A 22,298-nucleotide genomic window follows, 5' to 3' on the forward strand; every position below is an offset into this window, starting at 1 on the left:
GCAAACTGACTGTGTTCTTCTATTCCAGCTCTAGAGAGAGCCCAAAACAGTAGTTCAGAGAGAACTGCCTGGTTAATCACAATAGTTAGGTTTCAGAGTAGCAACCGTGTTAGTCTGTATCCGCAAAAAGAAAAGGAATACTTGTGGCACCTTAGAGACTAACCAATTTATTTGAGCATAAGCTTTCGTGAGCTACAGCTTGTTGCATCCGATGAAGTGAGCTATAGCTCACGAAAGCTTATGCTCAAATAAAATTGTTAGTCTCTAAGGTGCCACAAGTCCTCCTTTTCTTTTCAATAGTTAGGTTGAGTTCAATCTATCACATGAATGCACTTCTCACAAATCCAAACAGCCTTCCCCACCAATATGTGCCAAAAGCCATTTGAGGAGCCAGATAAGCACACACCTCATCATCACATGATTTTCAGTTCAACGTTCTAAAACATCTCTAACAGGAACACCATCTGTGACACTGGGTATGTCACTTAGCCTCTCTGCAGTCTCCCCCTCCCATTCCCCAACTGCTATTTGTAAGAACAAGGTAATTTACATAAGGCCATGTCTACACTATAAACTTCGGTTGATACAAGTTGTCAGAGTACAGCCACTCAAGTTTATATATTGCTGGAGCACATACATACTTGGCTGCTTGCATCAGCGCTACACGTACTCAACAGGAGTGCTTGTGTCAATGCAAAGCGCAATGTGCCAGCGGTAGATATCCTAGTGTCCCATGGGCCACTGTCCAGCACAATGTCTTTTGGGAAATTTTCAGTATGTTGGGAGTTAAGTTCCTACCATACAACTTTCTCCATACCATAATGTCATCCATATCCCAACATTTTCACACTTTATTAAAAAAAAAATCCCACACACCCCTGTGACCCTTTTCAGTGTCTGCCATCTCTGGCAGAAGCATGGAGCCAGCAGAGCTCTGCACTAGTCTCATGAACACTGCAAACACAGGGTGCATGATTATGCTATATTTTCAGACATGCAGGAAGGAGCATAACAACACGGGACATGATTTCAGTTTGCTGAAAACAGCAAACAAACAACTCCAGGTTGTCGATGGCATTCACAGAGCAGATGCAGAAAGTGGAGTGCCAGTTCTGAGCCCAAGAGATGAGCACCCAGTGTGAGATTGCATCATACTGCAGGTTTGGGACAAGCAGTGGCCCCAGAACTTTCTGATATGAAAGGCCATATTCCTGGATCTGTGCACCAAGCTTGCCCCATCCCTTCAGGGAGGGGTCACCAGAATAAGAGCTGCATTGACAGTGGAGAAGCGAGTGGCAATCGCACTCTGGAACCTTGCAACACCAGATTACTGCTGATCAGTGAGAAATCATTTTGCAAATGTTTAGGGCCAATCATCTCCTACTATGCAGGCCTATCATTCTTGGCAAAGTGCAGGATCTAGTGGATGGATTTGCAGCAATGTGGTTCCTGAATGGCGTTGGGATGACAGACGACACACATATCCCCATTTGGTGCCAGCCCACTTTGCCACAGAGTACATGAGTAGAAAAGGCTAGTTTTCCATGGTTATGCAAGCACTGGTAGATCTCAGGGGATGCTTCACCAATCTCAACATGGGCTGGTCAAAGAAGGTGCCTGACGCTCACATCTTTAAGAACACAGGACTGTTCAGAAAGCTGGAAGCAGGCATTCTTTCCCAACTGACAGACCACCACTGGTGATGTTGAAATGCCAGTAGTGATTCTGGGGGACCCACCCTAGCCCATGTTCCACTAGCCTGTGAAACTATACACTGACCACTGAAATAGCACCAAGGAAAGATTCACCTACTGGTTCAGCAGGCGCAGAAGGATTGTTCACTGTACTTCTGGCAGACTGAAGGGACACTAAAGGTGTTTACTCACTAGAATGGATCTCAGTGAGCAAAATATCCCAAAGGTTATAGGTGCCTGCTTTGTCCTGCATAGTATCTGTAAGGCAAAGGGGGGAAAGCTGCCACCAGGATAGAAGGGGCTGGTGGAGTGGCTGTCTGCTGACTTTGCGCAGCCAGACACAAGGGTTTTACAAAAGCCCACTGTGGAGCAATGCAGCTGACAGTAGCATCCTGTGCTGGAGTAGGCTCTGGGCTGAGAACTTTGGGTGCTCCTAAGAATGGTGTAGTGTTTGCTGTACATTTAAAAATAGGATCGTGTTTTCCTGCACCTATGAATTATGTGGTGCTGTACACTTACAAGCACCTTGCACTTTGAGTACCACTATGCATTCTGCAATGTGTTGGGAACTAATGATGATAATTTTATTCTCCAAAAATATAACTGAGTGAAAAAAAACAGCGAAGAAAAACACAATGTGCAAAAATACACAGGCAATGTAATGCACTTTTTAAAACAAATTATCAGAGTGGAACTTTAAGATTGCGAAGCAAGCAAACGTTTCTGTCCATTTCAGTGCATAGATGTAATCCATTGGGGCTGCATATATAACAGCCATGGTTCTCACAAGTCAGTGTATGTGAAGCTATGATTTTCCTTGTCGTAGAGTGGTAGGAGGAGGATGTGGCCTGTGTTCACATGTGGTACGTGGGGGTGTAGGGAACAGCAATCATGGAGTTCTCCAAAGACAGCAAATGGCAGGGAGTCTGGGATTTTTGGACCTGTAGGTGGATCAAGCTCTGCACCATTTGGGTTTGCTGCCGGAAAAGACTTCTTATGTCCTTGTGCACTTCCCTCTCCTTGTCCTGCTGGAACTTTCTCCTGTCCTCTTTCTTTCGCCATGCTGTTGGCCATCCTCCAAGCCCTTGGTTCACGGTTCAATGCAGCACTGGCTTGCAGGATCTCTCAGAATATGTCCTCCCTTGTCCTCTTCCTTCTCAGCCTCATCAGGATCAGGCTTTATGCAGGTGTGGAGGGGGCACCCCTCAAAACCACCAGGCCAGAAGCTGCTGATATAAACAGACATGTACTGTTGGATTTACAGTCACAGTGGAAAGCCAAAGATCCATTTAAAAACTCCCTTCCCCTATTTCCAGAAACACTTTTAATAAGAAATGTTTATTGACACTTTAGCTTTGGAGCGCCTTGGCACAGCACCGCTCTCCAGACCCAGCCAGGGTGAGTATCGCCTGACAAAGGTGGGGATGGGGAGATAGGATTTTCTGTAACATGAAGAGCAATAAAATTTTGGTCCCTGTTCCCTGGATATGAGTATAGGGGAACAGCACTGAATATTAGCATTATTTTCAACAGGCAGTGGTGGTTTTTAGCAGATCTCTCCTGAGGGTTACAAAGACAGAGAGAACATAGCTGCTACTGGTGTCCCACAGCTGCCCAGGCCTGTATGCTGCTAGCCTCTTTACTCAGCAGTGGTGCCAGCCAAAGTCATTGGGAAGTGGCATGGGAAAATGTCCTACCATGGAGGAAGAAATAAAGCTGCCATCCCTAGAAACCTTTGGGAGCAGATTGCAAAGTATCTCCAGAAAATATTCATTGAGATCTCTCGGTAGGGTAAGAGGGACATCCCTATGTGCATAAACAAAGTGCTTTGTGTGCTCCCACACACCTAACCCAGCAGGGTCAATGAAAAGCAAATACCAACTCTACCTCTGTTTGCTGTTCCTCTACCTCTTCTTGTATGAGTAAAACAGTGAAAAGTCTAAACCTGTGTCTTGTTAACTAGGGGAGGGGCCAGGCACCATCTTTAAATTTAAACATTGTAAGGAAAAAAAAATGCACGCACTTACCCAAGTTCCCTTCCCCTTCATCAGGCTCATCAGTGCTCGCCTGGCTAGACTGTGGCAGAGTCCCAAACAGGTCATGACATGGATGAAGCCCACCTGCTGTGTCTCTTCCCACTGCTGTTTACAGCAGGGATCTCTGCTTTGGGGTCCTCCAAGGTAGTCTGCAGGGTGCTGGTGAGATCCCTGCCAAGTATGGCATGTAGCCCGGCAGGTCAGCGGCTCAGCACTAGATCGATTTTTGGCCTCCCTGGCTTTGTGATATGCCTGCCACAGTTCCTTCACTTTCCTGCAGCACTGCTGCTGATCCCTGTCATAGCCCTTTGCCTGCATCCCCTGTGTAACCTGTTGAGAGACGTCCGTGTTTCTACGGCTAGTCCATAACCGTGTCTGCACAGTCTCTTCTCCTCACAGGCCCAGGAGACCGAATACCTCCTGTCTAGTCCAGGCAGAAGAGCCTCTAGACTGAGCAGTGTTCTTCACTGCAAGGTCCATGAGCCAGTGGCGGCTCCCATTGACCCTAAGTGCAGCTCGCTAAGTTCACTCTAAGCCGCGCAGCCATGCAACACGCAATAAATAGCCGTGCAGCAGCTCTAAAGGGCCACGCAGCAAGGACCTGGAGAGGAGAGAGATAGGGGGCGGGCAGGAACTGGGGAGGGGAGCAAGTTGGGGCTTGCAGGGCTGCTGTGGGCCTCTCCCCTGGCCCTGGAGCTCCTTGCTGCCAGAGGGGAGAGAAGGGCCTCTTCCCCATGAGCTCTTCCCAGGGAGAGGACACGGGGGAGGGGAGAGGAGCCTGCCAGCACCCCAAACTCCTCATTCTTGCCCCCCCCAGAGCCCGCACCCCCAGCCAGAGCCCTCACCCCCCCACCCCAGCCCCCCTCCTGCATCCTGAACCCCTCATCCCCAGCCCCACCCTGGGTCCCTCCCACACCCAAACCCCTCATCCCCAGCTTCACCCTAGAGGCCTCACCCCCCGCCAGAGGGGAGAAAGGAAAACAGAGGAACAAACTGACCAACGAACATTTGGACTGCCTTACTAGGGTTGTGAAGACAGATTACAAATACCGCATGGACAAAGTCAAGGAGGAACAGGCACACTTTCGCTCATCCAGTTTTTAAAGTAAGTTTTGCATTATTCTGCTCTTAAAAAGTTTACTTGCACAGGTGCCTTTTTAATTCCATATATTTTCCTGGTTATTATTTTATAAAAGGAGTATCCTCGTTTTATTGTACAAGTAGACTTTGTTTCGTTACACGAGTGGCTCTGTAACATTACATCATTAAGGAGTAGCGAGCAATGTGTTAATTTAGTAGTTGATGTGGTTCTCACACTGAAGGTTTTTTTGCCAAGTGGCCCCCACTTCAAGAATAGTAAAGAGCACTGCTCTAGAGCATGGAGCCACCACGGTCAGTTGGGCAGCTGCATACAAAGGAGTGCTGCTAGGTGTGCTCACCAAGGTAGGCAGTTATGAAAGACATTTCATAAGACATGTGGGGCTTCCAGACTGTGTGACCCCTCTGTGACCAAAGCAGTCACTGTCGCGGGGACTGGGGCATCGTGAGACAGCCGCTGGAGGACTTTTCAGATTGATACAGCTTGTGCAGTGTCTACACTTGCACTGCCTGGACCTCAGTAGGTTGGCCACTGCTCCACGCCATTCAGGGAGGTGGTTTTACTGAGGCACTGTAACAGGACACTTACTGTGAAAATGGACACCTGCTCATATAACTCAGTGCAAGGAGACTTACGCCAGCCTAACTTTGTAGTGCAGACTAGGCCTAGGTAATAGGAAATTTCCAGGGTTACTGCTTGTGAAACGTATTAAAATGTTAAGTGTTACCTAAGGGCTAAGCATTGTAACTAGAAGTTGCTGGGGGGGGTGGGGGGGAGAGTTCTTGAAATCATCAGATATCGTGACTGCCTAGTAACCCATTTAAACAGTTTGAGCTGTTTGGTTCCCACAGATCTCCGTTGGTTGTCCCAAAATCTTCCACATATGAGCGACTCCCTAGACTGTGTCCAAATAAGAAACACTTCACATGATACTGCTACCTTTATATCACTGCAGGTACAGTACTGTTGTGTTATCTCTACTTAGAAAGCAAATTACAGAAGGGTAAGGCCCTCGTGCCCTCTGACTTTTACAGCACTGAAAATATTGTCAATACTCAATGAAGGAGAAAATAAAGACTACTACAAAAAGAGCAAAAAGAAGTGGCAGTCACACAGATAAGAGATGGATGGCCAAAGTATGAAGCTGGGAATTCTCACTAGAAACCCGACCTTATGGAAAAAAGCTTCTACACCACTAATTCAAGACAGCAGCCACTTAAAAGGAGGAGCTTGCTTGAAGATTTCAAGCCTGACAACTCTGAATCTAAAGGAGAGCATTTTCCTTTGTAAAAATATAAAAGAGAAGTTAATGCAGTGAATTGCTAAAGGCAGCCTTCTAAAAGAAGTGCTTCTCTCTTCTAGCTAAGAATAAAAGGGAACTAAATTCAAGCTAAACTGTTATTAACTTGGAACTTTCAGTGGCATTTAAGAGCAAGGAAAGAGTAGTAAAGAGAAGAGCTAAAATCTCAGTGCAGAAATTCCCAGCGTAGACAACTCGTCACTCTAGAATCTATTCTGAAGTCAGCTGAAAACAGACAAGAATAGAACCTCCTGCTAAGGAAAAGCTTCACTGTAAAGCAAAACAGAACTTAAAAGAGACACTTCTCAGGAAGACCCCCTGAAGCCAACTGTGCTGGTGAAGAAGCCCCAAGAGGGAAAGGGGAGAAGACAAATTGTCAAAAGTGGGGTAGCATCCAGAGCTTCAGGACCTGCTAAGCCATGCCGTGCTGTTTTCAAAACCTTAGCTTCTATTCTTTGGAATTCCAGGTCATCAGATAAAAGAGACCAGGAAGACAAGCGGTTACAAAACATTAAGAATTCTGAGAGACAAGGTGGGTGGACCAACTTCTGTTGGTGAGAGAGAGAAGATTTGGAGCTTATACAGAGCTCTTTTTCAAGACCTAACCTGAAGAAGAACTCTGTGTAAGCTCCAAAGATATTACCTTACCCACCTTGCGTCTCTAATATCCTGGAAGTGACAGGGCTACAACACCACCACATAACGATGTTTGTTACTTTACAACAAGCTTGCTCACTACATTAACGTTTCCAACTGTGCTTACTGAACCATGGGTATTTGCTATGTGGAAATGCCAAGTCCTCTTAGGTGCATTTTCATATTGTTATCTTAAGACATTCTGCCTAAATCTTTAGTGTGTACGCATGATCCAAAGTCATTATTAGACAGCTTGATGCCAACTGCTCAGGGGGAGATGAAAAAATTAATTTTATCTCAATTATCTGGTCTCATATCCTGCTGCTCTAGGAAAAAAGCCTTAAATCTGAGAACCTGAAGGCTGACCACAGGGAAAAGGGTTATATTGAATGCAAAAAAGGCATTCCCTGAACCATCCCCAACTGAAACTCAGTATGAACTGATCTCTACAATATGTAAAACATTCAGATCTGCTCACACCAGGTCAATCTGTGTTGGAGAAGGTACTCCAAGAGAGCAGCATTGCTCCACCTATTGTGTTCTGGTCCCAATTTCATAGCTTTTTGAACTGAGGTTCTAGTTTATATGGAACAAAATACTTTGGATCATGATCCCTGTGGAGTTTACTACCTGTTTTATTCATACCCCTAATAGGATCTCTTGCTCCCCATTGTTTGAAGGGATGTAGTCAGCACCTACATGGTAAGCTGCTGAGCTGGCCAGCTTTCTATAACTTACTGTAGGGCTGACACATTGCACATGTTAGAGAAGATCTGGATACACACAAACACCCCCTCCCCACCTCCAAGAGCCTATAAAGAAGTCTTGAGTGAAGGTTGGATTATAGGGGCTCTCCTGAATCCCTTCTGGGACTAACCCAGTGAGAGCTCACTAAGGATAGAGGTACATCGTTTTCCTAGCTTAATGACACCCTGAATGTTGTGGTGAGAGTGGCTTTAGTGGGGAGATGTGCTCTGCAAGCATTTCAGATTGCATTTGTTTCCCTGTGTGTAAGTTCTATTTTGATGCATCCAGTTTAGGTGTGGGCATCAGCTCTATTTACTGGCTTCACTTTAAAAAGCAAGAAACCTTTCCACCTTCTTAATAACAGTGTCTCTTCCTAATTTTCTTACATTGAGCCAAATTCTTCTATCCTTGTCAAAATTCCCCATCAGCTTCAAAAGGGTTTTGTCTGAGGAAGAAAAGCAGCATATGGCACATAGTTTGTGGTTAAATATCATTGCCAGGTATGATACAGAATGCAATTGATAATTAACAGCTATGTGACCCTAAAACAGGACTAGCAGAAGCTCCACAGGCTTGGAATGACCTACATTCTGGCCTCAGCATAAACAGAAGGTGCAGATCACTGGATCAGGCCTTTTCAGCCCACTGTCTCAGTCGCATTAGATGTGTTAGACCCAACATCAAATACCAAACCTGAAAGTTAAAAATCAGAATGAGAAGCAGTGTTTTCTTAACTCTCATGCTCTAGGGGAAAATACCCACAAGTTTTGCCTGACAACTGCAAGATTAATTATTAGTATAGAGTCATTAAAGATCTGGAAAATTGCCCACTGTACCAGGGAAATTCTACAAGTGGAAAGCCAAATGATTTTCTACAACTGGTGGCTTTGTTTTCTTTAACCATTTTTCCTACAGGGCATCTCAGGATACTACAGATTGCATGTTAGGCTGTTTACAAGTGTGGAAAGAGAATTACCCAGCCCAGACCCAATTCTCCCTGAATGCTGCTCCATGCCAGCTATCCTCAAAAGAGTCTTGCAAATTCCCAGTTTCTGAATGAGCTACACGAGTCCAGTTGTAATTGTTCAGATCCATAAAGGAGGCCTCTAGTAATCCCAGAATGAATGCAGAACAGGAGACAAATCATTACAATACACCAGGAGAATGTAGGGTGAAGATCATCATGACAAATGGCCAGCAGGAAGCACACTGAACTGATCTGACAGGAACCCATCTGTCCGAGAGGCAGTCCAAACAGAAATCTGCTCATAGCAGGAAGGACAGTCAAGAATACATAATTTTGGAACATTCAGCAGATGTTCTGTAACTGACATTGAGTAATTGGAGAACACTGGCATGTTGCGAGACTGTGGGTCTCCCCATCTTTCCTTTCCCATTACCCTGATTGCTGCTGTTTCTTGACAAGTTTACATAACACTCGCCTCAGGGACCACAGCTGGTTTTGATGCAGGAGAGGATTTCAGACACTGGTGTCAGCATAAGTGAATTATCCACTAGAGACACTGGGAAGGAATCTCTTATGGACTTATAGGCTCTTAAAATAAGAATCTCATCTTTCTAGCACTTCATAGGATTGGTTGGTCATGTGCCAAATCAACCACTGAAAGCCTTCTCTGATGAGTGCATCTGAAAGGGGGTAGGACCACCTCTACCAGTAAAAAGGCTTTTGAAAGCAGCAAATGGTGTGCATCTTCTGCACACAACCCCCTTAAAAAAAAAAACATTCAAGTCTTTCAGCCTCCCTGCTGCCCAAAGAAGTCCTAAGTGACTGACAAAGGCAACATCAAGTGAAATATAAAAGCTGTCTCTGCCTATGCACTCTGTAGGGCAAAAGGAAGCCATGAAGAGAACTTGCAAACAAACCTTGATGGGAAAACGTCACTGCCTCAGAAGGCGAACACTGCACTGTTGGCTGCTGAACATGAGTCTGGTCACAGAATACAGGATTTTTAGGATTCTGTGTGTTTGCTTTAACAATTAAGTTGTGTTCCCCGTGGCCCTCCCACAGCGTGAGGGGAGTTCATTCATGACCCCAAATGAAGTTGGAGAACACTCCAGGAAGAGTTGAGTGATGTGCTGCTGCCCTGCAAGAACACCAATAAAGAAAAATCTACAAATCAGACACTAACACTTGTTAACTGTCCCAGGCTCACAGCACAGCACAGCCCTAACCATCCCAAACGGTGGGATACAGAGGTGGATTCTTCAAGAACAATGGATCACTGAGGATACCACCTCCTGGCCAGTCAGGCACAAAAAGCATTTTTGGCCTCCACAAGTATGCCCCACCTTGACAACCAGAAGACAGGTGCCTTCTATTGAGGATGCTACAGCAGATGCTGCTAGTTTCTCAAAGTGCTACCCCTACCAATCAAACAACTTCCCCTCCATTTTAGCTGGGATTGATCTTGAGACAGATTTTCATCAAGATCCCTATTTCTTTTAGTAGCCGAGAAGAGAGCACTGTACACACTTACAACAGAGCTTGGTGTCATCTTACTGGCAGCACTGTAGTCCACACAGTCCCCCAAAACATTACAACTGGAGAGAGGATAAGACTGAGCTCTCTGGGACCCAGTGGTAAAGGCTCTCTGGGAGGAGGAGCAGATGCCCATCACAACCCTCTGGAACCTATGCAAGAAAAAAAAAAGCAAAACCGGCTTAACACAACTCTGTCTATTCCTGCTAGGTCCAGCACAAAGGAACAATAACCCCAAGAGATCACCCATTAAACACAACCAGCATCTTTTCTATGCCATCTACCAAACTGAAGCCAGACTGAAAGTAGTCTAGGATCTCATAGGTGAAGAGATGCTGCCAGCAGTAGCATTCAACAGTGTTAGATTACCTTATTCAAGAAAGAGACTGGGAGTAGGGGCAGTTGTTGGCATGGTCATTAGTTTCAGGGGCAGATTTACTTAACATATACTTAACTTACTTAACAGATAGAACAATGGACTGGGACTCAGAAGACCTGGTTTCCATTTCAGGCTCTGCCACTGGCCCACTAGGTAACACTGGGAAAGTCATTTCCCTCAGGACCTCAGTTTTTTGCATTTGCAAAATGGGGACAATACTGCTCTCAGATGTAAGATATGAAAAGCACTATAAGAGCTAAGTATTACCTCATTCACAAAGGGACCCTAACTCTCCCTCTGGATTTCATTAATCAAAGTGAACTGAATCAATGCCCAGGAGGTGGTGTGTAATTCCAACACTTTCTGAACCTCTACTTTCCAGACAAGCAAGGTTCATTTTCCCTTCCTGCACTGGCTCGATATCCATGGTGCTGGAAAGTGAACAAATCAAAGAATCATTTTACACAGAGTAGTATGATTAGGGCCCTACCAAATTCACAGCCCTGACAAACATGTGACAGGCCGTGAAATCAGACCTCCCCCGTGGAATCTAGCTATTGGAGGGCAGTGGGAGAGGCAGGGCTGGGGGCACCCCAGCTGGGGGCTCCTAGCTGCTAGTCTGGGCTGGGCAGGGCGCAGGCCTGGACAGCCGCTCTCAGGGGGAGATCAGACCCACCTCCAGGTACCTTCCTCGACTGCAGGAAGCTCCACGGCTGCTGCTTTCAGAGCCCAATCCCAAAGGCAGTGCAGAAGTGAGGGTGACAATCCTGCAACCCCCCTACAACAGTTCTGTGACCCACCCCCCCGACCTCCTTTTGGGTCAGGACCCCCATGATTACACCACCATGAAATTTCAGATGTAAACAGCTGAAAACATGAAATTGACCAATTTTAAAACCCTCTGGCTGTGAAATTGATCAAAATGGACTGTGAATTTGGAAGGCCCCTAGGTATGATCACTCCTTGCAGCATGAAGTACTGGAATCTGAACTATATAAAGACAGTTTAGAATGATAACATGGCCTTTATCCAAAATAGTTCTACTAGTCTAACTTTTACAGAGGTTACAGCAGAAGAAAAGGGCCTCTCAGCATCCTTCACTGCAGTGACATAGGACCATATGAACTTCCAAGGCTGCAATCCATGAGCTTCACATCTAGTCTTCTGTTTAGGGACTCTAATCCTCTGCTTTTCAACTTAATTTCTTGCAGGTCATCCATGAATCATATCATGATAATCACATAGTTCTTGTTCTTCCTGCTTTTATTCAAACTTTAGAGAGAGACTTCTTTCTGGGGTTGTAACTTGGCACTTGAAGACGGCTGCAAGGAAGTTTAATGAATATGCAGGGAAGACAAAGTATGTTATGATGCAAATCTTAACTAAGGATTTTACAGCATTTTACACAGAGTTAAGACCAACACCTTCCTCTCCTGTGACATAGGTGTTATAAAATGGGAGGTATAAGGAGATGGAATTACTTATTAAGCATGACACCAGAACATTGGCAGAGTCAGAACTAGAACTGCAGAATCCCGATACTCAGTCTCCTGCTCGAACCACAAGCCTACACTGTTCCCGTGTACTTGATTATACCACTTGAGATAGACTAATACCTGATTAAACTACATAAGTATCATAGTGCACTATAGTGGGAAAAGAAAAAAAATCCCTATCCAAATTTGAAAATGTTCTACCATTTGTTATGTTAAACATTAATGTAATGGTCTCTTGTTGGTGACCTTGTAGAATTCCATGAATGCATCCTATGCTACTTTTAACCCTCACTGTGTCATGACTTTGCTCATGAAAAAATCTGCACCATAGATTACACTGGAAGTAGTAGTTCCCTACGACCATTTCTAATATTTCCTTAGAGCTCAGAGACCCCGAAGACTGTCAACTCTCGTACTACACCATAGGATAGTGTTATTAGGATGGAGAGAGTAGATAGAAAAGGATAGATAGAATATGATCGCCATGGTGCAAGAGGGATTTCAGCAACTTTACAGAGACTTGATCCTCTAGTCTTTGTACACAGAAAGCGCTCACTGAAGTTAATGGAAAGTCAACTTGTGTGAAGATTACATAACTGGGCCCAGGGTTAGGGATGAGGCAGAACTTTCATTCCAAGGCTCTGTTTTTAGGCTTTAACTGTCTCAAACTATTACCCTGTGGGTTGAAGTTACTTACCCCAGAAAGACTTGGCATGTTTGGTAGTTTTTATTCTGCCGTACTGAGATATTGAAAAAGAATAATCCATTCATTCAGACTTTTTACATCCTTAAATTTTAAAAAGTTTAAATTTAAAGATCTTCACACTTGCCATGGACTAAGCTCTCTGTGAAACAGAAAGCCTTTCGTCTGTGAAAATATCTGGTTTAGACATAATGGAATAATAAGAATTGCATGCTGTGATCTTCTACATGGATTTTAAATGCATCAAAGTGCACTACTCAAAAGGAATGTGTATCTTCAACCTGGCATATTTCAATCTCTCATCAAAAAAATAACAACTTTCTTTCAATGGGAACTTTTACTTTGAATTGTTTCATTTGTACAAGAGGGAAGTCCAGTGCCAAAACTGTGTTAGTCTAATTATGTTCGAAAATATAAACACAAGTCAGGAAATTCAAAAGTTACCGTTGCTGCAGCAACACACACAACCACTTTGCACAGACATTAAGCAGCACCCTCATCAATACAAAATATTGTGCAAGTACAACAAGGAGTTAGTTGCCATGAGAACCTTAACTGGAATTTTCTGACTTCTGTGTTTAAATTCCCAGTCATAATGATGAATTAGTAGTTTTTGCATGAAATATAGAAAACTAGATAACATAAAAAGAGCAACTGATACCAAAACTGCAAGAGACAACAGGGATTAAAATGTTTGAGCACTGCCTTATGCATCTGACTCAACTAACAATTGCTTTGCATTTTTTGTAGAGATGTTGTAGAGCAGCGGCTCCCAAACTTGATTGGTTTGACTATCACCATCTTAAAAAAAGAAGTTGTGAAGTGAATTGGTGGAACATCAAAGTCATTTACCACCAGTGATGTATGTGTACGGTGTAGGAATCCCTGTTGTTAGACAATTGTGCCTCTTAGTGTTTCCCAACTGCCTTCGCAAGTGTGCATTTGAATACTTTCTTGTATTGCTTCCTTTATTCATTAGAATTTTTTTCCTCAAAACCTTTTTCCTGATACTTCTTATACTTTTAATGCTGTGGTTAGTGAACTTACTGAATTCAGGGCACTCTTGATCACTTGTACTATGTATGTCCTATTACTCTTGTATTTTCACTGGGGTTACATTATTGGAAGTCTGTGTGTTGATATCATGGAGAGGGGACATTGCAGAGTAACAAAACAATCTGGTAGGAAGAATCTACTTCATATTTACTACATATTCATTAACCTGGTTTACGAGGGAAAGTGATTTAATTAAATATTAATGAGTTCAAAATAACGGGGTTGTGGAGGAATAGTATAGGGTGGCCCACAAGGAAGTAACGTAATGAAATTGTGTAAAGGAGAAACACTTCCTAATGGTGAGATCTGTTAAACTGTGGAATTGTCTTTTGCTGGAAGCCCCATTGCTTGGGACATTTAAAACAGGAGTGGATATAGGCTTAGGGAATAGACAAAAACATCCTGCCTTGGCACCGAAGAAAGTGGAGTATAAATGTGACCTAATAAGTCTTTGGCTCTAAGTTTTATGATCCGTTCTTTGAAGCTTCCAAGAGGTGTTGGATGCTGGGATTGGGTGTAGAGGGAAGCTGTCTGAACCCATGTGCTAGCAGAGCTCATCTTTTAACTTCCATGAACAACCTTCATATGAGGTTTTGAGTGCTCATGCAATAGTACAACTCTTAGAGGCCTCTTAATAGTATTGCTCTTAAGAGGCCTTCTTGGCCATGTTGGCAGAGGTGATAACCCTTGTACCACCACCTTGGTCTTACAAAAGTTGTTAGACATAGCATGTAACATTTATCCTGCATCTCGTGGAATTTATAACTCCCACGAGGCTTCTGTCTCCAAAACTACTTCTCTGATTCCCTTGAACCTTTCCAACAAAATTTTCTTTTGGATTGAGGCTGAGCATGTTAAATTCTAGGCCAGTCAGAGGCTTATTGGCATAAATTAGAAGGGAATCAAGAACAAACATTGAAATTGACTTTCCTTGTTAACCACAGAGTCACTTAAAAATCACATACATTTTCCTGCCCATCCTTTTTCCTGCTATGTTGGTAACAGTCCGTCCAGGTAGAATTTGATGTGCATCCCTGTCCCAAGCCCAAACTTTTCATTCCCGTCTCTTGTTTAGATGGTCTTCATTCAGAAGTGCTCCAGTTTCAGCATTTGGCCAGGTCATACCTACTCTGTATCACCATCTTATCTGCCTGCTTGCTTCTATGAATTAGGGAATCACAAGGAGCTCTCTGGGTTTAGGTGAGGTGTTTGCTTCCAGTTGGTTTTTCCCAGTATTGATTTTTGTGGTAACATACCCTCGGGCTCAACCTGAATCTGTAAAAGATCTAATTCTGCCCATTCAGTTAGCAGCAAATCTGTTTACAGAATTGGACTCCAATTCTGTAAATGCTTACATACATGCTGCTTTGAGTAGTTCCAGTGAAATCTGTGGGCCACATCTGGTTGTGGCCACTGTCAGATGGGTTACTGGATTAGATGGACCTTGGGTCTGATCCAGCATGGCATGGACTATATTCCTGTATGTGTTTGCCTTATCTGGGCCTTAGATTGTAGGATTTGTTACCTCTCCGTGTCAAAAGAGCTAATTTTTTTTTTAAGGGTTAATTTACACTTTACCTCACTCTGTTCCCCATTCCTCTCCATACCACACCTTTGAGAGGGAGGCATAGTCTGAGAATGTTGAACTGGGAACTAGGAACTCTAGTGTTCTGATATCAGCTGTGCTATTGACTCAGATTGTGGCTTTGAAGAAGTCATTTCCCCTTTTTGTGTATTTCTTCATTTGTCGATTGTGAAGAAGTTGTGAAGTTTGTTTGGAGATGACAATTGCTATACATGTGCTAAGTACTGAGATAATGGATAGTAGATAATACAGCTAGAAAAGGCCAGTCAGGTTGTCCAATCTGACCACCTAAATTTTGAAAGGAATACCCTCTTACACTTTCCCTTCAAATCTCTCTTCTAACCTGTTTGCCAGTCTTTGCAGCGTTCGTACAGTAACTCCTCACTTAACGTTGTAGTTATGTTCCTGAAAAATGCGACTTTAAGCGAATCCAATTTCCCCATAAGAATGAATGTAAATAGTGGAGGCTAGGTTCCAGGGAAATTTTTTTCACCCTATAAGTTTTAAACAAACAATTTAATACTATACACAGCAATGATGATTGTGAAGCTTGGTTGAGGTGGTGAAGTAAGAGGGTGGGTTATTTCCCAGGGAATGCCTTACTGCTAAATGATGAACTAGCACTCGGCTGAGCCCTCAAGGGTTAACACACCGTTGTTAATGTAGCCTCACACTCTACAAGGCGGCATGAATGCAGGGAAGGGAGACGGACACACACACCATGTGTGTGGGAGAGAGAGAGATGTGCATTGCCCCTTTAAGTATGCTGACCCCATTCTAAGTACATTGCCTTTAAAAAAAAAAAAAAATCAGGAAGTTGAGACAGCAGCTGGGGCCAGCAAACTCTCTGTCCTGAGCCCTGTCCTGTCCCCGCCCTGCTTTATATGAAGAAGGGGTAAGGGGGGGCAGGAGTAGGGGGGAGGGGAACACCCTGACATTAGCCTTCCTCTTCCCCCCTCCCCTGCACAGCAAGCAGGAGGCTCCCAGGAGCAGCTCCAAGACAGAGGGTAGGAGCAGCTTATGGCAGTGGGGGGAGGGACAGCTGAACTGCCCGCAATTGACAGCCTGCTGGGTGGCTGCCACACAGGGAATTTGGGGGAGCAGGGAGCTGATGGGGGGCTGCCGGTCCACCCTGGTTCCAAGTCCCCACCAGCTAGCTGCAACGGGCTGCTCTTCCTGCAAGCAGTGGACAAAGCAGGCGGCTGCCAAACAACCTTTATAAGGGAGCATTGCGCAACTTTAAACGAGCATGTTCCCTAATTGATCAGCAACCTAACAGGATGACTTTAAGTGAGGAGTTACTGTACCTCCTCAGATTTCCTTGGCACTTCCTCTTCCATGTGATCTTGTCAATAACTAACCTAAATCTTTTGCCAGCTTAATTTTTCTCCTCCCCTTTTATCAATTGAAGAGTTCTCTTCCTTAACTTATTTTATCATGAGAGGCTTCAGAGTAGCAGCCGTGTTAGTCTGTATTCGCAAAAAGAAAAGGAGTACTTGTGGCACCTTAGAAACTAACCAATTTATTAGTTTTTAAAGTCTGCCTTCAAAGAGAAAAAGTAAAAGTATAAAAAAAGTTGTAAAATAGCTATGGATAAGGAATAGGTGAGTTTGAATTTACAAATCAAGATGTCTGGATAATATGCACCCTAGGATGAAAAAGTATTATTCAAGCAGCATACCAATCCATTAACACTTATTTCTAGGTGGCAATGAAAAAGTGCCAAGTACCAAAAAAACTGGTACCTATTGCCTCCTTTGCTTTTTGCCTACCTTCTTAAAACAAAAGGGGCTAACTTTTTTAAGTCACTGATTTACAGTGATGGTGGATTACAGAACAACTATCAGCAAGCAGGATGTTGATAGAACACATTATTGTTTATTCTGACAGATTGGTCATAAGTGAACACAGTCGATGTTATACTTGAATTTTAGCAAAAAGTCTCAGGGTCCCATGATGTCTCACTCAAAATTCATTCAAAAGTGCTGAGCTATGACCTTGTCAAATGTATTGAGAACTAGCTGAAAAACTAAATTAAATATAAATATTAAACAGCAATGTACTGGACTGGTGGTAGGGGATCATATTGTATGCTCACATGGGGCCACTGTTGCGTCCCATTTTAACATCCGCAAACTGGAAGAGAGGGGATAAACAGCATAATGAAATTTGCAGAAGATACCAAATTGGGAGGAGTTGTAAACAATGATGAATACAAAGAAATACGTATGGTTCTCACACAAACATTGTGAGCCTTCTTCCATTGGGAGGGGCAGCAGAGAACATGTTCCCTAACCATAACCGCAAGGCCACTACCCTCTCCATATTCCTATCCCTCCTAAAGACCCACTTCTGCCTTCACATCTGTAAGAAATAGGCCAGTTATGGCTGTGTGGGGAAACTCAAGGATATTCTACATATATTGATTGCCACAAAGATATAGGAGGATATACAGATAGTTAAAAGAAAAGGAGTACTTGTGGCACCTTAGAGACTAACCAATTTATTTGAGCATGAGCTTTCGTGAGCTACAGCTCACTTCATCAGATGTAGCTCACGAAAGCTCATGCTCAAATAAATTGGTTAGTCTCTAAGGTGCCACAAGTACTCCTTTTCTTTTTGTGAATACAGACTAACACGGCTGTTACTCTGAAACCTGTCATTATACAGATAGTTACCACTTAGGGTATGTGTACACTTTGAGCTGGGGGTGTGATTCCAAACTTGAGGAGACATAAATGCTCTCTTGATGAGGGCTAGCGTAAGTTAAAAATGGAATGTAGCTACAGCACCACAAGAAGCTAGCTGCCCCAAATGCACGCTCCTCAGAGATGCTAAGTATGTACTCAAGGCATCTAGCCCCTCCTGCTTCTAGCCATGGCTACACTCTGTTTTTAGGATGCTGGCTCAATGAGAGCTAGTGTGAGTAAGTCTCCTTGAGCTGGGAATCACCCACCCCCCCCAGCATGAAGTGTAGATATACCCTTAGACTATGTTACACCCACGCTCTTTGTTTGCCTTTTAGCTTGTAAGTGTTTCAAGGCAGGAAATCGGTACATTTTCTTGTGTTTGAAAAGTGGCTAACACATTGTGGGCACTGCCAAAACAAATTAGGAGAAATTCAGAGAAGAGCTACAAAATTGATAAGGACTCTGAAGGAATGATTTAGGAGAACAACTCAAGAACTAAATACACATTCCCAGACAAAATCTTTAAGGTGCAGTTAAGGTTGAGAGAATGTATTCAGTAATTTAAGGGACATTGTCAAGTTGAAAAGACCAAAAGTTAACATGGGGACCATGTACCACAGTATCAGAGGCATGTATTAAACCATTTATAAAAAAAACAACAACGTTCTGCCACAAGGAAACAGGAAATCATAGAATCATAGGACTGGAAGAACCTTGAGAGGTCATCTATTCCAGTCCCCTGCACTCATGGCAGGACTAAGTATTATCTAGACCATCCCCAACAGCAGTTTGTCTAACCTGCTCTTAAAAATCTCCAATGATGGAAATTCCACAACCTCCCTGGGCAATTTGTTCCAGTGCTTAACTATCCTGACAATTAGGAAGTTTTTCCAACCTAAACTGCCCTTGCTGCAATTTAAGCCCAGAGAATAATTTTTCTCCCTCCTCCATGTAACAACCTTTTACGTACTTGAAAACTCATCATGTTCCCTCTGTCTTCTCCAGATTAAACAAATCCAGTTTTTTCAATCTTCCCTCATAGATCATGTTTTCAAGACCTTTCATCATTTTTTTGCTCTTTTCTGGACTTCCTCCAATTTGTCCACATCTTTCCTGAAATGTGGTGCCCAGAACTGGACACAATACTCCAGCTGAGGCCTAATCAGTGCAGAGTAGAGCAGAAGAATTACTTCTCATGTCTTTCTTACAACACTCTTGCTAATACATCCCAGAATTATGTTAGTTTTTTTCCTTTGGCAACAGCGTTACACTGTTGACTCATGTTTAGCTTGTGATCCACTATGACCCCCAGATCCCTTTCTGCAGTACTCCTTCCTAGGCAGTCATTTACCATTTTGTATGTGCGCAACTGATGGTTCCTTCCTAAGCGGAGTACACTTACAAGCTAAATGTAAAGGGCCTTCTCCAAATTTCAGATGGAACAGAGATGAAATGAAGACATTGGTAGCCTCAGTTTCTATATAGTTGCATCTCAACATGTAAGATATCTACAGTCCCTTACTAAGGACATCAAACTCCTTGGGATGAGTTTTTGATTCAAAGTTTCTTACAGAGTAGGTATGGAAGGAACAAAATAAAAAAAGTAGGGAGACATGAAAAACTTAGTTACCAGGAGGCTCATCAATTGGAAGGATTTTTGTTTGTTTAAGTTAAAAGCAGTTTCAGGCCCTATATCTGCCCAAGTCCATTGGACAGTTTTTGCAGATTAAAAAAAAGTCTACACACACAATGGTTGTTTCTCTAGTCCCTATCTTACTGAGACACACTCCAACAAGGGAAACTGACTGTATGGGGAAACAGTGCTGTCAAACGAACAAAAACTGAAAAAAGTTGTCTTTTCCTCTACTATTTCAGTTCTTTCCTATAAAATCTTAACTATAAATCATAACAAGATTAGACAAAAAGTCTTCAGAGACAAGATTTTTAAGATGACAATATCATTTTAAAATCTACACCCTAAAATTATGTAATTTACTTGCACCTCCTTTTCTCTGTGGGTAACCTCCCTACCCCTTTCGGATATTTGTTCTTCCTTCTCCATAGGGCAAGCCTGTGCCTGATTTCACCAGATACCTTAATTCATTCTGCTGCTGGATGTGTTTGTACCAGAGCCTCCCTTTGCAGGATGGTACTACAAAGAAATTTCAAAATTATGTGGGAAGACATGAATTTAAACCACCAATGATTTTAACTATTTTCTACAATGACCCCAACTCCTTCCCTTATTGAATGAACAATTGAGACTCTGCCAGCATGGACAGCTGTGCAAATTTAGAACCTACCTCTAAGAGTAGGAACTCAATGCCAATGAAGAACTGAAATACCCAATCCTCTCTCATAGTTGCTTCAAAAAAAAAAAAAAAAAAAAGCACATGGCTGCTGAAGGACAAGGTACTTTACTTCCACATCACCACTGTAATGTGTAATGAGTAATGAATGTGTAAGGCTGGGAGGCACCGGGGGGGTCTGGGCCTCCAGGGGCTTCACCCCAGCACCTGGAGGCCCAGAACCCCCCCGGTGCCTCCCAGCCCCGACACCCCCACTGCCGCCCCCCTGTCCAGTGCAAGTTGGGGGCGGCGGGGCCAGACTTGGAAGAGGCATGGGCCATGCTCAGCCAGGCCAGGCCGAGTGCCTAGGCCTGGAGCCTACCTGCTGCAGTAGGGGCCAGGGCCTGGCTCACCACGTAGCCCGAGAGGGTGGGGCGAGGTCGTGGCAGGGCTGGGGGGCCCGGGTACGGCGGGGCCTGGCCTCAGGGAAGTAGCCTGAGCTGCTCCATCTCCTTCAGCTACTACGGCCACTCCCGCGCCATCTCCTTCAGCTACTACGGCCACTCCGAGGACCGCATTGCATACTCATTACGCATTACACTGGTGATGTGGAAGTAAAGCACCTTGTCCTAATCTGTAATGAGTACCCTGTTCAGAACAAATTACTCTCATTCCTCAGGACAGATGTACAGTAAGCGTCATTACAAGGAGAGAAAAGGAACTTATTCTATCCCAAAACTACCATGAAAAAATAACCTATCCTACGCTCATGTTTCACAACACCACTGATCAATACAGGAATCATTTTGTAAGGCAAGTTGTTCAAGGACAATCAGCAATTTATGTTTAATTAAACTTGATCGTCCTAATTTTGGTAGCCCAGTAAGTTTTATTTATTGTTTTTAAATATTTAGTCCTGTTACATGAACAGCATGAGTCAAAACAAAGCAACAAAAAAACAATTGTCACTGTGCTATTCCATGAAAGTCCTAAGTGGAGGAACCTATTGGTATATTCAACCTGAAGATAAAAACTGTCCTCCTGCTTCTGTTTCCATCCAAGTGCCTTAGAATAACAGTTATACCACAGCCAGAAAAGTGAAAACAGAATTAACCCCATTCCTCCTGCCCTACAGTGTAAGGAGGAGTGTGATGACCCAGTGGAGCTGGAGACAGAAAATGGAGCAAACAAGCAGGACAGGCAACTCCTCCATTTCTGATGCTGCTATTTAGCGGCGTTTCCAGGGGCCCGGAGGCAGGGCCAGTGACCAGTCTCCGGTTTAACGTGGCAGTGGACATGCAGATCGGCAGCGTCTGACAGGCGGGAAGCCATTCAGTTTCACTCACGGTGACTCGGATTTTCTTTGCCTGGGGCTGCCGGACGACGGCATTTTCCGGGCCTGTGCCCAGGGCGGGCAAGCGGAGGGCGCCAGGCGCCTGTTCTCCAGGGCAGCTGGAAGCCCAGTGCTGCACCTGTCCTCGGGAGACTCCGCGCCGCGGGGCACCCAGAGACCAAGTTATCACCTCCCCGGATCCCAGCTCGGGGGCCCCCTCCACCGTGCCACCCCCTGCCCCGCTTCACCCAGCACCGAGAGGCCCGGAACCCCCCCGGTGCCTCCCAGCCCCGACACCCCCGTTGCCGCCCCCCTGTCCAGCGCCAGCCGCGGGGCCGGACTCGGGAGAGGCACGGGCCGTGCTCAGCCAGGCCGGGCCGAGCGCCTAGGCCTGGAGCCTACCTGCTGCAGGAGGGGCCGGGGCCTGGCTCGCCGCGTAGCCCGAGAGGGTGGGGTGGGGTGAGGTCGCGTCGCGGCGGGGCGGGGGGGCCCGGGCGCGGCGGGGCCTGGCCTCGGGGAAGTCGCCCGAGCTGCTCGATCTCCTTCAGCTAGTACGGCCGCCGCCGCTCCGAGGACCTCGGCCAGGGCGGGTAGATGAGCGCCAAGTAACCGAGCCAGGCCCTAGCAGCCGAGCTAAGAGCTGAACCAGGCCCTAGCAGCCGAATCTAGAGCCGTGCCAGGCTCTACTAGCCGAGCGACGAGCGATTCTCCTGATTTATAAACAGGAAAACCCAAAGGAGCACCGGCTTGGGACAG

At 44.7% G+C, this 22,298-nt stretch overlaps 1 protein-coding gene across 7 annotated transcripts in view; it reads right to left on the reverse strand.

The window, feature by feature from the left end:
* The window catches only part of AMBRA1 (autophagy and beclin 1 regulator 1), a 198,170-nt gene extending 176,056 nt beyond the window's left edge, over nucleotides 1-22,114 (reverse strand). For 2 of the 7 annotated variants that reach the window (XR_013346346.1, XR_013346347.1), the window contains exons 1-5: nucleotides 21,945-22,114; nucleotides 10,659-10,822; nucleotides 10,011-10,164; nucleotides 9,397-9,617; nucleotides 8,100-8,205 (exon numbers count right to left, since the gene is read on the reverse strand). The gene's annotated coding sequence lies outside the window, so the exon portion shown is untranslated. Of the gene's footprint in view, nucleotides 1-8,099; nucleotides 8,206-9,396; nucleotides 9,618-10,010; nucleotides 10,165-10,658; nucleotides 10,823-21,944 lie in introns of those variants that run through there. The other 5 variants (XM_077818612.1, XM_077818614.1, XM_077818613.1 and 2 more) reach the window with 5 other exon arrangements.
* Nucleotides 22,115-22,298: the final 184 nt, after the last annotated feature.

The sequence above is a fragment of the Eretmochelys imbricata genome, chromosome 6 (assembly GCF_965152235.1).
Source record: "Eretmochelys imbricata isolate rEreImb1 chromosome 6, rEreImb1.hap1, whole genome shotgun sequence".
NCBI classification, from domain to species: Eukaryota; Metazoa; Chordata; order Testudines; family Cheloniidae; genus Eretmochelys; species Eretmochelys imbricata.